Genomic DNA, 17,761 nt, shown 5'->3' on the forward strand with positions numbered 1-17,761 from the left:
TAGTCATTGGCGGTGTTGTAAAAAAAACCAACTTTATAGACTGCCATATTTGGATCTTTATTGCCCTGCAGCACGGTGTTAGCTCTGTTTGAAGCATAAAAAGTAAGTTCGTGTTTTGCTTATTGTTGTGACTTTTTAATGAAAACACTCTGATGCCATTATTTAATTCTCTTGTTTGCAGAAGGAATGTGAAAAAATCCCCTGATGAAGCCAGGCCTGGAATTTCTCACTAAGCTAAGTTGCAGTTTCAATTATAAATTTTCTCCGCTTGCTGCATGATTGTTCATAAAGGCAATATTGTGTATTGGGAAATGCCAGTTGTAACACTGATAAATACAGATGATCGTTTCAGAAGTAAATAACTGAACAAAAATTAAAGGAAGTTTTTTGGCCGATGACTGGTCTAAGTTAAAAGGTGCCGTGGTGTTCATATTGAACAGAAATGTTGATTGACGGAAAGAGTGCTGATCACTGAAGCAGCAGGAAGTCTTTTACTGATGAGGACTTTTCTCCTGCCTCCAAATTCAAAAGGACTTCCTGTGCAGTTCAAATTCCTCTCTCCTCCTCCCTTGCTCCTCCCCTTCTTTCCTGCCCCCTCCCCTTGCTACCCCTTGTTTCCCTCCCACTACTACCTCTGCTCTCTAGCTGGCCCTCCCTGTACCCTCCCCCACACTTCTGTCTTCGCTGGCCTTCAGCCCGGTTGTGGTCAGCCCCCCTTTAATGGGTGTGCCTGGTTCTTTTCCTCCATTTTTATTATAAAGTAAAAAAATATAAGAAGAAGTAAGAACAAATATTATAATAAGATCTATTGACCACTAGTGACGTTGCACAAAGATTTGTATTGAGTATTACTTACTTTATTTTGGTGATTAGCACTGCTACTTTTTGTGAGAAGTCTTCATTCAGTAATGGGAATGTCCCACCTGATCACAATTTCTTCATTCTCCATTACCCTGTTTAGGTTGTTATTCCAGTGTTTTTTCTGGCATAGCCATGTTGTAGTGCTTATACACTTTCCAGTGGATTAACCATGCTACCTTATTATGTCCTTCTGTATACAGGCCTTCTGCCATCACCATGCTGTAGTCTATGGTAAAGAGGTTAATTTTGAAAAGCGTTTTCCACATATAAAGTATGTTTTACATGGAAACTGGTTCTTCTAAGTATGCACATGGCAGATAACGTCTACTTTTGTGTGATCTCTATGTTGGTATTCTTGGGAGTATAGTTTGGGGAGATTTGGAATGGAGTTGAGATGTACACAGCTTTTTTTTTTTAAATCTCTTTATTGGTGAACAGAATGTAATACTTACATAAAGTAGTAACGATAGTAACATAGTAGATGACGGCAGAAAAAGACCTGCACGGTCCATCCAGTCTGCCCAACAAGATAAACTCATATGTGCTACTTTTTGTGTATACCTTACCTTCATTTGTATCTGCCATTTTCAGGGCACAGACCGTAGAAGTCTTGCCCAGCACTAGCCCCGCCTCCCAACCACCAGCCCCGCCTCCCCCCACCAGCTCCGCCACCCAATCTTGGCTAAGCTTCTGAGGATCCATTCCTTCTGAACAGGATTCCTTTATGTTTATCCCACGCATGTTTGAATTCTGTTACCGTTTTCATCTCCACCACCTCCCGCGGGAGGGCATTCCAAGTATCCACCACTCTCTCCGTGAAAAAATACTTACTGACATTTTTCTTGAGTCTGCCCCCCTTCAATCTCAATTCATGTCCTCTAGTTCTACCACCTTCCCATCTCCGGAAAAGGTTCGTTTGCGGATTAATACCTTTCAAATATTTGAACGTCTGTATCATATCACCCCTGTTTCTCCTTTCCTCCAGGTTATACATGTTCAGGTTAGCAAGTCTGTCCTCATACGTCTTGTAATGCAAATCCCATACCATTCTCGAAGCTTTTCTTTGCACCGCTTCAATTCTTTTTGCATCCTTAGCAAGATACGGCCTCCAAAACTGAACACAATACTCCAGGTGGGGCCTTACCAATGACTTATACAAGGGCATTACATGCATTTTATAAAACATGAATGTATACACAAGTATGTGGCCTCTTATAAAATATCAACCAATGTAAAAGTATTTACTTTGCAGCAGCACTTTGGAAAGAGACATCAGTTAAACAGTAGTTCATGATTCTACATTAGAACAAAAAATGTGTTCATCTTAATTAGAATCTGCTTTGAGTGTGAATGATTTCTTTTCATTGTTTCTCCTGCTCTCAACTGGTTCTTCTCATTGTTCTAAAGCTTGAATAGCATCAATCATTTTCCAGTTCTCGGAAGAATGGACAGATCCAGTCATCTGTATTTGTTTCAAACAGAATGAGATTCTAGAATACAGTATTAGGACTGGTTATGCTGAGGCAGCATTTAGAAATTGACTTTTTAACATGATAAGATTTTGCACATATTCTTTGACAGCTTGCATAAAATTACACACTTACTATGGATCACATCTACTCAAGTTATATCATATTATAGTAGTCAGTTTGATACGGTTAAAAGATGCTGCCATCAATGTCTTCATAATTCTTCTCTATTTGCATTGTAATTGGTATTGACCATCTTCAAGCTGATTCAAGCTCTATTTGCCATTTGCAGTTTTCCCTCACATGGTCCAGTCTTTACTTAACCTTCAGATCCTCTGGTTTCGAAGGGATTGCAAACCACTGGGATAGTTCTCTAGGCACAGTTTGTGTTGCATTATATGAATATAGAAAGAACTTGTTGATTTAATTTCATGCAATAATGTCAATGAGCCCAAACTCCCCATCTGTAGCTTCTACAACATCAGCAGCCTTGCAGTTACAGGGCACAATCAAGTGCCATAAGAATTTAATATTGCAAATGCTAGAGCTACTCATTCTTGTTTCCAGAAGATAACCCAATAATTGTGTGTAGAACATCTGTATTTTGTACTTCTACAGCAGAGAAAAAACAATTACATGAAAACTAAATATCATGTGCAATATGTAGGATTTTGTACACTATATACTAAGAAATGTTTTGCTGGAGAGCATGCAGCTTGGACAAAAAGTTGAACTCTTCAACTCAGTGCAGCAGTCCATAAAACATATAGAATGTGAAGAATTCTTTAGAAAGGGGTAGAGGATTAAATGGAGAATATCATAATGCCTCTGTATTCATCCATGGCAAGACCTTACCTTGAGTACTGTGTGCTGTTTTGGTGACTCTATCTCAAAAGATATATAACAGAACTAGAAAAGGTACAGAAAAGGGTGACAAAATTGATGAAGGAAATGGAAGTGCTCCTTTATGCCTGGAAAAGAGATGACTGAAAGAGGAAATGGTAGAGATTTATCAAATCCTGAGTGATGTGAAACAGGGACATAGAGGAACAGTTATTTACCCTTGCAAATAGTACTAGAACTAGGGTACAATCTATGAAATTAGCAGGGAGCAGATTTAAAAGATACTGGAGGAAGCAGTTTTGGACTCAGTGCACAGTTAAGCTGTGGAATTTGTTATCAGGGGGTATGATCAAGACATCTAGCCCAGCTGGGTTTATAAAGAGCTTGAACAGCACACTAATCCCCCCAAATCCAAACAACCTTCAGAAGCTGCTTCTAAGATCTATGACAATTACACAGTCTCTTGCCATACATCAAGAAGACAAGGGTTGCCACAGAGTTCACACTGTAACATCAAGGTTGGATTAATGTAAGGCGCTTTACATTGGTGTGACCAAAAACGGTTTGCACCAGCTCCAATTGATTCAGAGTGCTGTAGCATGACTGGTAAAAGGTTCTGAGTGATGTGATCACATCACATCACATCGTTTCTGCAAGAACCCTATTGGCTACCAGTTAGAGGGCTAAATATTAAAAGTCTATCCCTGATTTTGAAGGCTCTTAAAGGAAATGGGCCAGAATACTTGATGAACAGGCTCTCCCTCTACGTACCTCCAAGGTCCCTAAGATCCTCCCAAGGATATCTCAAACCACACCATCTGCAAAGGAAATCAAATAATGTGACATCCACCAACAAACCTTCTCGAGTAGCCCCCACATTCTGGAATGTACTCAAAGAAAGGCTTTGACTAATGCAAGACTACCTTTACTTCAGGAAGCAGGTGAAAGCCTGGTTCTTCTCCAAAGCCTTTGATAGAAGAAGCAAGTTACTAGATAGTCACACATAAACACAAGGACTAACATTTGCTGCACTTACTATAACAGGACTTGCTTATGACACATACACTTCTTATGACTCTATGTGTAATTTTTTTCCTTTAGTTAGTCACACTTACTAAACTCCTGTTAATTTAAATGATGTGTCTGAATGTTCCACTTCCACTTACTTCCTATACTGTATATTAAGATGTTTTACTGTGTGTTGTGTTGACATTGGAAGAAGCATACTATGTGCTGACTGGATGCAAAGCTCATAGCTATGTTTTATGTTTGAATCTGTTTTATTGATAATCAACATTATAAACTTGGTACAATTTCTATCATAGCGTACAAAATCCGATGTCATTTATGAAACTACCATCATTGTACATATTGCATTTGTAGAGATTTGTTTTCTCAGTTTCTCCCCCCCTCCCCCTCCCTATTATACCTTATGCTCCAACCATGTTATTTATTCCAAAATTTGTTTACTAGAGTTATAATGCTTTAAGTATTCACAGGTGGGCTACACCCCACTATTGTCTTACTTCCTGCTGTAATTCACACTCTTCCTTCCCTATTCTACAACTAGTCTTCTCTACTTGATCTAAACATGTCTAGAATTGCGTCCACTACTCTCGCTTCATAACATTTACTTCTGTTGAAACCTTAATCTTAACAACTTCTTCTATTATTTCCTTATTCTAATTCTACTCCTCCCCCTCCCCCCCCCCTTAAAACCCCCCCACTAACTACCCCACCCTAGGAGGATATTAATCAACATCTTTGTCTTAGTCTCTTGCTGTCAGTTCTTAGAGGTTGAGAATTCGAGATCTGCCCCCTTTAGGGATTGTCTGCCAGAATGGATGCCAGATTTTGAAAAAAACTTTCTCTGTGAAACTGGGATCATGGTTGCTTTCTGCTATTTGTCGTTCAAATTTCATGAAATCCATCATACCACTTCGCCATTGTTGTAACGTTGGTGATTTATTTGTAATCCATTCTCTTAGTATCGCTTTCTTTGCCACTGCTGTGGCTCTATATGAAAAGCTCTTAAATCCCACTGGACAGGGCCTGCTCGTTGTAGTTTGGCCAAATAGTAATTTAGCATCTGTTCTCCATGTCGTCCTCCACATCGCTGTTGTGGATTGCTGTATCATTCTCCAGAATTTTTGAATTTCTGGGCAGTGCCAGAACATATGGCCTAAACGTACTCCTGGGGCTGCGCATTTAGGGCAGGCCCCATCTGGGGAAACCCCCATATGAAATGCCCTCCTTGGTGGTATATAAGTTCGTAGCACAAATTTGTATTCCATTTCACTGTATGTTAGTAATTTTGAGGATCTCTGGAGTGAATATATGTAATCCGTGAGAGTTTGGGGTGTTATCTCGACTGATAGTTCTAAGCTCCATGCTTTAGCCAATAATTGATAGTCTACTTCCATGATCATGTCTCTTATATGTCTGTGGTGCATTTTCATTGGTACTCTATTTTGGGCCTGCAGTGAATATGCTGATGACAGTTCTTCTTGCACATCCTCCGTGATGTGTTCCCTAGGCAGGCTATTTATGTAGTGTCTGAGTTGTATGTAGTGAAAATAGTCTCTGTTGGGTAAATCATATTGCCTTTGTAAGTCTTTGTAGGCTTTCACCCTGCCCTCTTCCGTTAAGACCTGTATATTATATATTAGGCCTTTACTTTGCCAGTTCCGAAACGCTCGGTGCAAATCCCCAGGGGGAAATTTTGGATTTCCACATATGGCCAGGAAGGGAGTAGTGGTGTTTGAAAATCTGTGGTATCTGCAAATCCACCTCCACACTGCTTTAGCGGTGGGAAGTATATGCGATTGGTCCAAAATCTCTAATTGTTCCCCACTTTTTCCATGTAGTAGGCTACTAAAGTGTACTCCATTCATTAAAGCAGTTTCTAGTTCAGTGTCCGAAAACTCTGAGGTGGTTCTATACCAGTCCGAGATATGTCTCATGCCACAGGCTACCGAAAACTGACGTACGCTCAGCAGCCCGAGTCCTCCAAACTCGCGTGGTATCTGTAATGTTGAAATCGCTATACGAGGTTTCTTTCCTCTCCAGAGGAATCGTTGTAACTTATTATTTAATGATTGTTCATCTTCTTTGCGCAGGTACAAGGGCAGGGTTTGGAAAACATACAGCCATTTCGGCACTATCATCATGTTATATAGGGAGATACGACCCATTAGAGACATTGGTAGGGTTTCCCACTGGTTGAGTTTCAAGCTTGTGGTAGCCAGCAATGGAGTAATATTCTCTTGGTACAATTTCGATAAATCTTGCGTTATATAAGTGCCCAAGTATTTAATCTTGTTTCCCGCCCAGGTCAAGGGGAATGTTGAGGCATCTGGCTTATTTTGCTCGGGATATACTTCCAAAGCTAAAGACTTCTGTGCATTTAAGGTGAACCCAGAGAGGTGTCCAAAGTTTTGTATTGTCTCCAACATCTTGGTTAGGGCTCCATATGGGTGTGTTGTAATTACCATTAGGTCGTCTGCAAAGGCAAATGTTTTGACCACCTTCCCCCCCACCTGCACTCCTGGTACTCCTTCCATGATTTTCAACGCTCTTAATAGGGGTTCTAGTGCTAAAATAAATAGTGCAGGTGAGAGTGGGCAGCCTTGTCTTGTCCCCCTTGAGATTTTAAAGGGACGTGCTTTGATCCCATTCATCAATATGGAGGCACTGGGCTCTGTGTACAAGGTCTGCACTGCATTGTAAAACCAGCCATTGAACCCCATGTATTGTAATACTGTGAATAGGTATTTCCACCCGACTTGGTCGAATGCTTTTTCTGCATCCAGTGAATAAAGATTTGTTGGGGTCCCTGTCAGTTGTCCTGAAGCCATTGCTATCAGGAGGCGTCGTATATTTTTTGCTGCCTGTCTAGATCTGATAAATCCTACTTGCTCCTCCCCCACTAATCTTGGCAGAATCCCAGCCAGTCTGTTAGCTAACACTTTTGCTAAGATCTTTTGATCTACATTTAAGAGGGATATTGGTCTGTAGGACCCTGCTTGATCCTCTGGGCGTCCCGGTTTCAGAATCAGAGTGACTAGGGCAGAGTTTGCATGTAGTGGAAATTTCCCTTCACTGACCGCCTGGTCTAGGTAGTCGCTTAGTGGGAGATAAGCTGAGTTAGGTAGCATTTTATAGAATTCCCCCGCATAACCATCAGGTCCCGGGGCTGACCCTGTCGGTAAGGCTTTGATTACTGCCTGTATCTCTTTAATCTCTAGAGGGGTTGCCAGGGCTACTATTTCTTCCTTGGTTAACCTAGGCGCATCTACCTTATGTAAAAATGTTGTAATATCTTTGTCCTCTGGATCCTGGGAGGCTGTGTACAACTTAGCGAAGTAGTTTGTTAATATTTCCGCTATTTTTTCGCTTTTATTTTGTACCATTCCTTTGTCGTCTTTAAGAGTAATTATGGGCTTTCGTGGTCCCCAAGCTGTTACCAGCCTCGCTAGCATTGCCCCTGTTCTATTTCCATACCTATTTAGTTTGAATTTTTGCCATGCCAGTGCTCTAGAGCTTCTCTCATGGAGCAAGGTATTCAAGGTTATTTGTATGGCGTGTACTTGCTCTTTTGTTTTAATGGAGGGAAATTTGATAAGTTGTGATTTGGCTTTCTTTAGGTTGCGTTCTAGTCTCAATATCGCTGTAGAGAGTTTCTTCCGTCTCGCATGAGTGAATGCTATTATTTCGCCCCGCAATACTGCCTTCGCTGCCTCCCAGTAAATCCCAGGTTTATCTTTATATTCTGCGTTATAATTAGCGTAATCCTCCCATTTCTTTTGTATAAATTCTTTAAATTCTCTGTTCTGGCTTAAATATGATGGGAATCGCCATCCCCTTTGTTGTTGGTAGAAATCTGGGGACTCTATATCCACCCACGCTATGGAGTGGTCTGATATTTCTTCCGGGCCTATTTCTGCGTTTACCACCCACGGGAATAGTGTTTGGCCTACTAGTGTGTAATCTATTCTTGAAAATGTCCCGTGGGCTCTGGATTGGTGAGTGTAATCTCGCTCTTCAGGGTGTAAACTACGCCAGGCGTCCACCAGATATAGTGAGCGTTGAAAGGCTGGCAGAGCATGAGATCTTGGCCCTCCTCTATGTGCCACTCTGGGATTTGAGCAGTCCTTGGCGGGGTCTGCCACCAAATTAAAATCTCCCAGCACTATCAATGGAGTAGTCGGGTATGGGAGGCATAGCTGAACTAGCTTAGTTAGAAAGTTAGCATCATATGTGTTTGGGCCGTATAGGCCCAGGACTAAGTATTCTCTCTGTTGTAACCATAATCTTATTATCACGTATCGACCTTGTTTGTCGGCCTCGATTAGCTCTGACTTGACCGCCAATCCTTTTTTAATTAGTATTGCTACACCACTTTTCCTGTCCCCAGATGACGCTGCATATACCTCTCCCACCCATCGTCTTTTTAGTTTGTTGTGTTCTGTAGCTGTAAGTTTTGTCTCCTGTAAGCAGCATATGTCTGCTTTGTGTCTCTGAAGGGCTGATAGTATTTTTGCCCGTTTAACTGGCGTAGATATCCCTCCCACATTCCATGTGGCAAAACGTGTAGTCTTAACTATTACTCTGTTCTATTGTGAGTCTAGGCGGTTCTAGTAATTTCTTCTGCCTCAGGTGCCCAGCCTCACCCTTGGCCTGTATGTAAATGATTATGGGGACTCTCGAAGTATAATCAAGATATTCTCCCCTCGTCCCTTGTTGAGCTCTATTGTTTGCTGTCAAGAATTGCTTATGTCTTCCTCCCTTCCTACCGTGCTTCCCCACCCTCCCCTCCCTTCCCCTTCCTACCCTCAACCTATCCTTCCCCTTTATCTTCGGCCCCTTCTCCCAACCCGACACTAATATCAGGGAGGGAATTAAGGATCAATGATGTGTAGCCCCCCCCCCCCCCCCCACTCTCACCGTCTATGGCAATCATCCGGTCTTTTGCTTCTTTGTCAAGGCTCCAACTCTCAGTCTTCTATTTGTGATTATGTCCATCTAAATTATGTCAGGCTTCGTCATCCGGGCTTAGGACTTTGTCATTCTGTAGCCCTTCTTGTGCCTCTTTTGCCGTTTTGAATGCGTGCCATTTGCCCTGGTGATGAACCCGAAGTGTGGCTGGGTATACCAGCATAAATTTCGTGTTGTTTTCCGCCAGCGATTTACATATCTGTCCATAGTTGCGTCTCTTCTCTTGTAGTGACATCGAAAAATCCTGAAATATTTTTATTGGAGAGTTTTCAAAAGTCAGATTGTCCCTCTTGAGCCGCGCCCCTCTGAGTATTTCTACTTTGTGGATAAAATTATGCACTTTAATTATGACCATTCGAGGTCTCTGGGTGTTCTCTTGTCTCCTGCCCACTCGATGCGCCCGCTCTAAGCATAGGGGTCCCGCGCCATCTGATAGCGCAAATTCTTCTTGCAGCCATTTCTCTAGGATGCTGGGTAGTAAATGATCTGAAACGGACTCTGGGATCCCAATGATCCATAGGTTATCTCTTCGCGACCTGTTTTCGAGGTCATCGATCTGTAGAGACTGTTTTTTTATTATTTCGCGCAGTGCTTTTATTTCCGTTGCTGCTCCGGTCCCCTCGTCCTCCGCGGCCGACACACGCTGCTCTAATTCTCCAGTGCGTCGCGTGGTGTCCTCTAATTTTGTCTCCACTGCCGCTAGTTGGCTGGAAAGTTGTTGGAACTGTGGGGCTAGCGCTTGTTGCACCGCCTCGGTTAGTTGTTTTAACTGCTGCGCTGTAAATTTTACCTCGGGAGGTTCTGGTATGGGGCTGGCGGCCATCTTTGGCTCCGCCACGCGGGCCTTTTCCATTTCTTTCCGCGCTGATTTCGCCGGCATTGCTTGTTCCCCGCGCGTTACAAAGTTGTCCATACACTCCCTCCAATCTGTCTTCGCTATTTGTTCCGCTCTGGTCCGGATTCGATCGCTGGTGGAGAGGGGGAGCGGAAGGGGCCTAAGAGGAGAGCGTTTCTGCTGCTGCACTCCTCAACACATCACGTGATCTCCTGCATAGCTATGTTTTAATACTTCCACTTTCTCATATTCCATAACTCTATAATGCAAATGTAACTCTCTTGTGTTCTAATTTCTTACCTAGAATCTATTAAAATTTGTACATTTTTGTAAATCAGTTAAAAAGAGAGAGGAATAAAAGGTTGTCTAAACTTGAACCTCGAGATAGATTTAAGGAATGACACTGTTTATTCCTGGGAGTGAGCTAGAAAAGCTAGATCTATTCTTTGGGATTTGCCAGTGCTTTCTAGTGATCTGGCATTTGAGATAGGAAGCTGGGTTTTATAGATGGTTGGTTTACATGTATAAACAACATATTTACACCCAGAAATTGGCATGAATGTGTAAGTAGTGATCATAGAAAAAGTGTTACTTATATATGTATGCTGTAGTACATACAGATTTGAAGGTATGTCCTGGGCATGGTTTGGGCAGTCCTTCAAAATATATATTTATTCTATATTTTACAAAAGCACTACAATACATGTCCTGATACATTTCTCCATAGGCATACATACCTTCATCAAGTTATACATGATGAAGTTATACATAGCTCTCAGCTGACTTCTCATTCAGCTCATTCAGACTTGGGGTTGAAAGAACTTGAGGGGGAATTGTATTAACCTCCTTGGCATTCAAAGCCACCTTTAATTATACAATGTTTTAGTTCTGAAGGATGACTCTGAAATCCACCACTTGTGCGTATAAATGGTGTCACTTACATGCGTAAGTATCAAAACCACCATTTATATGTATAGGCAGAACTACTTACACAAGCAAACCCCCTAGTAATATTGCTCTCTGTGGAACATGTTCTTTTCTAACACGGCCACGCCTGTTGTGTTCTGCACCTGATGTACCTGTTTCTCTGGCATTACTGTATGTGTTTTAGAAATACTAAGACTTTTCTTTGTGTGCTTGGATCTAAACATCCATGTTGTGATCTATAAGTTATTCTCCTTATGTTTTTATATTATTAGGATATCATCATAGAAGTTGCTAAGAATAAAATGGAAAAACAATTTATTTGCCTGTCCCTTGACAAGGATCGATGAGCTGTCAGAGAAATTGAGAGGAAGCTCAATTCTTGTCAGTAGTAGACCATGCTAAGGGATATTGGCAGGTACACTTAGCAGGGAATGCTGACTTTTGTGACCCTAGAAGAACTCTTTCAGTTCACTTTTCTACTTTTGGTTTATTTGGGTCACTTGCTACCTTCCACACCTAATGGGCTGCCTACAGAAACCTGACGATATGAAGTTGTGTGCTTAGATAATAAGGTTATACACAGCCCAATCTGGCACATCAAACTGAGACACCTCCAGGCTGTATTAAATTCTATCTGACAAGTAGGGCTAACAGCCAACTGAAAGTATACTCTGGGAGGAACTAAAATTCAAGAGTTTGGATATATATTAGGAAACAGAAGATCAAACAACATGTTAGCAAAGCAGATGCCACCCAACAAGCATGAAGACCACTAACAAAGAAACAGGTTAAGTCCCTACTGAGCCAACATTAGTTATTACTGGCATTTCATCCCAGACTTCACCACTAGAGCAGAACACTTGACCCAGCTGGCATTTCATCCCCGACCTCAGTAATAGAGCAGAACACTTGACTCAACTGTTGGGGGGGGGGGGGGGGGACAGCCTATACCACGTCCAGTGGACTAGTGAGAAAGAAAAGGCTTTTCAGAATTTAAAAAGAGTGGTGTGGTAGCCGTGTTAGTCCACTTTTAAAGGTAATCAATAGAAATAAAATAAAACATGGAAAAGAAAATAAGATGATACCTTTTTTATTGGACATAACTTAATACATTTCTTGATTAGCTTTCGAAGCTTGCCCTTCTTTGTCAGATTTAAAAAGGATTTAAAAGAAATTCTCTCTGTTCTGGCAAGCCTAGATGTTCAGATCAGATTTAAAGTAGGGATGAAGCTTCAGAAATGGGGCTGGGGACCATGTTAATATAGGACCAGGAAGAAAAGGAACATCCAGTGGTATATATTAGTCAAAACGTTAGTAAGATATTATTAGTACATAAGTACATAAGTAGTGCCATACTGGGAAAGACCAAAGGTCCATCTAGCCCAGCATCCTGTCACCGACAGTGGCCAATCCAGGTCAAGGGCACCTGGCACGCTCCCCAAACGTAAAAACATTCCAGACAAGTTGTACCTAAAAATGAGGAATTTTTCCAGTCCATTTAATAGCGGTCTATGGACTTGTCCTTTAGGAATCTATCTAACCCCTTTTTAAACTCCGTCAAGCTAACCGCCCGTACCACGTTCTCCGGCAATGAATTCCAGAGTCTAATTACACGTTGGGTGAAGAAAAATTTTCTCCGATTCGTTTTAAATTTACCACACTGTAGCTTCAACTCATGCCCTCTAGTCCTAGTATTTTTGGATAGCGTGAACAGTCGCTTCACATCCACCTGATCCATTCCACTCATTATTTTATACACTTCTATCATATCTCCCCTCAGCCGTCTCTTCTCCAAGCTGAAAAGCCCTAGCCTTCTCAGCCTCTCTTCATAGGAAAGTCGTCCCATCCCCACTATCATTTTCGTCGCCCTTCGCTGTACCTTTTCCAATTCTACTATATCTTTTTTGAGATACGGAGACCAGTACTGAACACAATACTCCAGGTGCGGTCGCACCATGGAGCGATACAACGGCATTATAACATCCGCACACCTGGACTCCATACCCTTCTTAATAACACCCAACATTCTATTCGCTTTCCTAGCCGCAGCAGCACACTGAGCAGAAGGTTTCAGCGTATCATCGACGACGACACCCAGATCCCTTTCTTGATCCGTAACTCCTAACGCGGAACCTTGCAAGACGTAGCTATAATTCGGGTTCCTCTTACCCACATGCATCACTTTGCACTTGTCAACATTGAACTTCATCTGCCACTTGCACGCCCATTCTCCCAGTCTCGCAAGGTCCTCCTGTAATCGTTCACATTCCTCCTGCGACTTGACGACCCTGAATAATTTTGTGTCATCGGCGAATTTAATTACCTCACTAGTTATTCCCATCTCTAGGTCATTTATAAATACATTAAAAAGCAACGGACCCAGCACAGACCCCTGCGGGACCCCACTAACTACCCTCCTCCACTGAGAATACTGGCCACGCAATCCTACTCTCTGCTTCCTATCTTTCAACCAGTTCTTAATCCATAATAATACCCTACCTCCGATTCCATGACTCTGCAATTTCTTCAGGAGTCTTTCGTGCGGCACTTTGTCAAACGCCTTCTGAAAATCCAGATATACAATATCAACCGGCTCCCCATTGTCCACATGTTTGCTTACCCCCTCAAAAAAATGCATTAGATTGGTGAGGCAAGACTTCCCTTCACTAAATCCGTGCTGACTTTGTCTCATCAGTCCATGTTTTTGTATATGCTCTGCAATTTTATTCTTAATAATAGCCTCCACCATCTTGCCCGGCACCGACGTCAGACTCACCGGTCTATAATTTCCCGGATCTCCTCTGGAACCCTTCTTAAAAATCGGAGTAACATTGGCTACCCTCCAGTCTTCCGGTATTACACTCGATTTTAGGGACAGATTGCATATTTCTAACAGTAGCTCCGCAAGTTCATTTTTTAGTTCTATTAATACTCTGGGATGAATACCATCAGGTCCCGGTGATTTACTACTCTTCAGCTTGCTGAACTGACCCATTACATCCTCCAAGGTTACAGAGAATTTGTTTAGTTTCTCCGATTCCCCCGCTTCAAATATTCTTTCCGGCACCGGTGTCCCCCCCAAATCCTCCTCGGTGAAGACCGAAGCAAAGAATTCGTTTAATTTCTCCGCTACGGCTTTGTCCTCCTTGATCGCCCCTTTAACACCATTTTCGTCCAGCGGCCCAACCGACTCTTTGGCCGGTTTCCTGCTTTTAATGTATCTAAAAAAGTTTTTACTATGTATTTTTGCTTCCAACGCTAATTTCTTCTCAAAGTCCTTTTTTGCCCTCCTTATCTCCGCTTTGCATTTGGCTTGGCATTCCTTATGATCTATCCTGTTACTTTCAGTTGGTTCTCTTCTCCACTTTCTGAAGGATTGTTTTTTGGCTCTAATGATTTCCTTTATCTTACTGTTTAGCCACGCCGGCTGACGTTTAGTCTTTTTTCCCTTTTTTCTAATACGTGGAATATATTTGTCCTGAACCTCCAGGATGGCGTTTTTAAACAGCATCCACGCCTGATGCAAGTTTTTTACTCTGCGAGCTGCTCCTTTCAGTCTTTTTTTCACCATTTTTCTCATTTTGTCGTAATCACCTTTTCTATAGTTAAACGCTAGCGTACTTGATTTCCTAGTTTCACTTCCTTCAATGCCAATATCAAAACCGATCATATTATGATCACTGTTATCAAGCGGCCCTCGTATCGTTACCCCCTGCACTAGATCATGAGCACCACTAAGGACTAAGTCTAGTATTTTTCCTTCTCTTGTCGGCTCCTGAACTAGCTGTTCCATGAAGCTGTCCTTGATTTCATCAAGAAATCTTATGTCCCTTGCGTGTACAGATGTTACATTACCCCAGTCTATATGCGGGTAATTGAAATCCCCCATTATTATTGTGTTGCCCAGTTTGTTTGCGTCCCTGATTTCCTTTAACATTTCCGCATCCGTCTGTTCGTCCTGGCCAGGCGGACGGTAGTACACTCCTATCACTATCCTTTTCCCCTTTGCACATGGAATTTCAATCCACAGTGATTCCAAGGAGTGTTTTGCTTCCTGCAGAATTTTCAATCTATTTGATTCAAGGCTCTCGTTAATATACAATGCTACCCCTCCACCAATCCGATTCACCCTATCACTACGATATAATTTGTACCCCGGTATGACAGTGTCCCACTGGTTATCCTCCTTCCACCAGGTCTCAGAGATGCCTATTATATCTAATTTTTCATTTAGTGCAATATATTCTAACTCCCCCATCTTATTTCTTAGGCTCCTGGCATTCGCATATAGACATTTCAAACTATGTTTGTTGTTCCTAAGTACATCATGCTTAGTACTTGACAGTATTAATTGGCAATCTTTTGTCTGATTTTTATTGTTATTTAAAGATACCCGATCTACTACAATCTCTTTTGCAACCTCACTATCAGGATACTCTATCTTCCCTGTTATGGTGATATCTTTGAAAGATACCTTATCCCGAACCATGCTCTTTTGAGCGACTGTCGGCCTTCCCCCCATTTCTAGTTTAAAAGCTGCTCTATCTCCTTCTTAAACGCCGATGCCAGCAGCCTGGTCCCACTCTGGTTAAGATGGAGCCCATCCTTTCGGAATAGGCTCCCCCTTCCCCAGAATGTTGCCCAGTTCCTAACAAATCTAAAGCCCTCCTCCCTGCACCATCGTCTCATCCACGCATTGAGACTCTGGAGCTCTGCCTGTCTCTTGGGCCCTGCGCGTGGCACAGGTAGCATTTCAGAAAATGCTACCCTGGAGGATCTGGATTTCAGCTTTCTACCTAAGAGCCTAAATTTTGCTTCCAGAACCTCTCTCCCACATTTTCCTATGTCATTGGTACCCACATGTACCAAGACAGCGGACTCCTCCCCAGCACTATCTAGAATCCTATCTAGGTGACACGTGAGGTCCGCCACCTTCGCACCAGGCAGGCAAGTCACCAGGCGATCCTCACGTCCACCAGCCACCCAGCTATCTATATGCCTAATGATCGAATCACCAAGTACAACAGCTGTCCTAACCTTTCCCTCCCGGGCAACATTTGGAGATATATCCTCGGTGCGAAAGGGGATGAAGTGCTATGCTTTGGAGGGAAATGTTTTGGCGCCGATTTTTCAGGCGTCATATATAGAATCTAGCTCTTGATGTCTTTCTTTAAAAAAGTAACATGTCTCATGCAGAGAGCAAACAACTGTCATCCTAGCTTAACTCTGTGATATTTTGTAATGGTGAAAAACTGTGCATACCTGCATCCATCATTTAAGCTCAGCAGTCCTAGAGGTAACAGGCTCTATGTCCCTGCATCCATCCCTTGAGTTTCTAAGCAATAGACATTTGTGAGAAAATTATTAGTATGATATTATAGCAACAGTTGGAATGAAAAATATTTTAAATCTGTTGAACTAATCTAATGAGCTGGCAGACACAATACCCAGTTCTCACGCTGGAATTTCATCATCCATGAGATATACATGGCCTAAACTCATTCCACTGAACACCATCCTAAAGAGCAGTCAGTCATGCATAATATATAAAATTGCTTCATGGCAGGCTTCAAGCAGACAGGATGAGAGTAGGGGTAGGGCAGGAGGTTGGTATCTTTATAGCTTCTCCTAGAACTCCAGGAGTACTCTTATAAATATTTGAAAGCAGTTTTAAGGGACTTGGGATGTGTGCATGCAATATTTCTACCATACTATGGCTGTCTTGTTGCTGTTATAGAAGGTGTGTGTAGACAACATATTAAAACAGTTTATCCAAAGGCAAGGTCAGGAATTTTGTGGCAGCTCCTAACCGCTACTCATTTGCCCTCCTCCTCCCCTGTTCCTCTTTACCTTGTATTTCCCTTGCCTGTAATGTCTTGTCTGTCTGTTTTATCTAGATTGTAAGCTCTTGGAGCAGGGACTGTCTCTCTGTGTCAGGTGTTCAGCACTGCGTGTGTCTGGTAGCGCTATATAAATGCTATTAGTAGTAGTAGTAGTAGTAGTAGCTCCAATGTTCTGTAAAATGTTGCTGTTTCTAGCTAGGCTTTACCTATGTAGTGCAAGAGGAGGCTTTTTGCAAAGGGTGTGACAGGCCAGGCATTGCTATTGGTGGACTATGTTTATGGGGCTCACTGGATGCTAACCACTGGTGACACAGTCTGAGCACAGACTGTATAGGTCTCCAAAGTTGGGTGTGTAGATCCACACGTAAAAGAATTAATTAGGTGAATAACAAGCACATTGACATTAACAAACAGGAGCCCTTTTACTAAGCCAGAGTAGGCTCTACGCATGTGCGGCACATGCCCAAACGAGACTACCATCAGGCCAGCGCACACCTTGGCAGTAATTTCAGATTTGGCACGCACCCATAATGCCTGAATGAATTATTAATTTTATCCCACTCGTGCCATTTCTGGCGGTCATCAGCAGTTGACGTGTGCCGACCGGTCACCGCACGTGTAGCATGTGAGCCCTTACTGCTAACTCAATGAGTGTCATTAAGGGCTCAGGCCGGTTTTACATGCATAGGCCAGTTTAAGACTGTGCTGGTTTCAATTTTTCCACATGCCCTTTTCCCATCACATTAAAAAAAAAACTTTTTTGCAGATGCAGTAAAAACTGGTCTGGTGCTCACCCAATACACACGCCTACAGTGCTGCAGGCCACTTTTTACCATGACTTAGTAAAAGGACCCCTTAATTGGCAGTAATTAGGAGTTATTCACGGATCTGCCCCACACCTTATTCTATAACATACATGCCTGAATTTCATAGCATGCAGCTCCAAAGGAGGCATGGGCGAGTCAGAAAGGTTCCCAGAATTTACG

The sequence above is a fragment of the Microcaecilia unicolor genome, chromosome 6, assembly GCF_901765095.1.
Source record: "Microcaecilia unicolor chromosome 6, aMicUni1.1, whole genome shotgun sequence".
Lineage (NCBI taxonomy): Eukaryota > Metazoa > Chordata > Amphibia > Gymnophiona > Siphonopidae > Microcaecilia > Microcaecilia unicolor.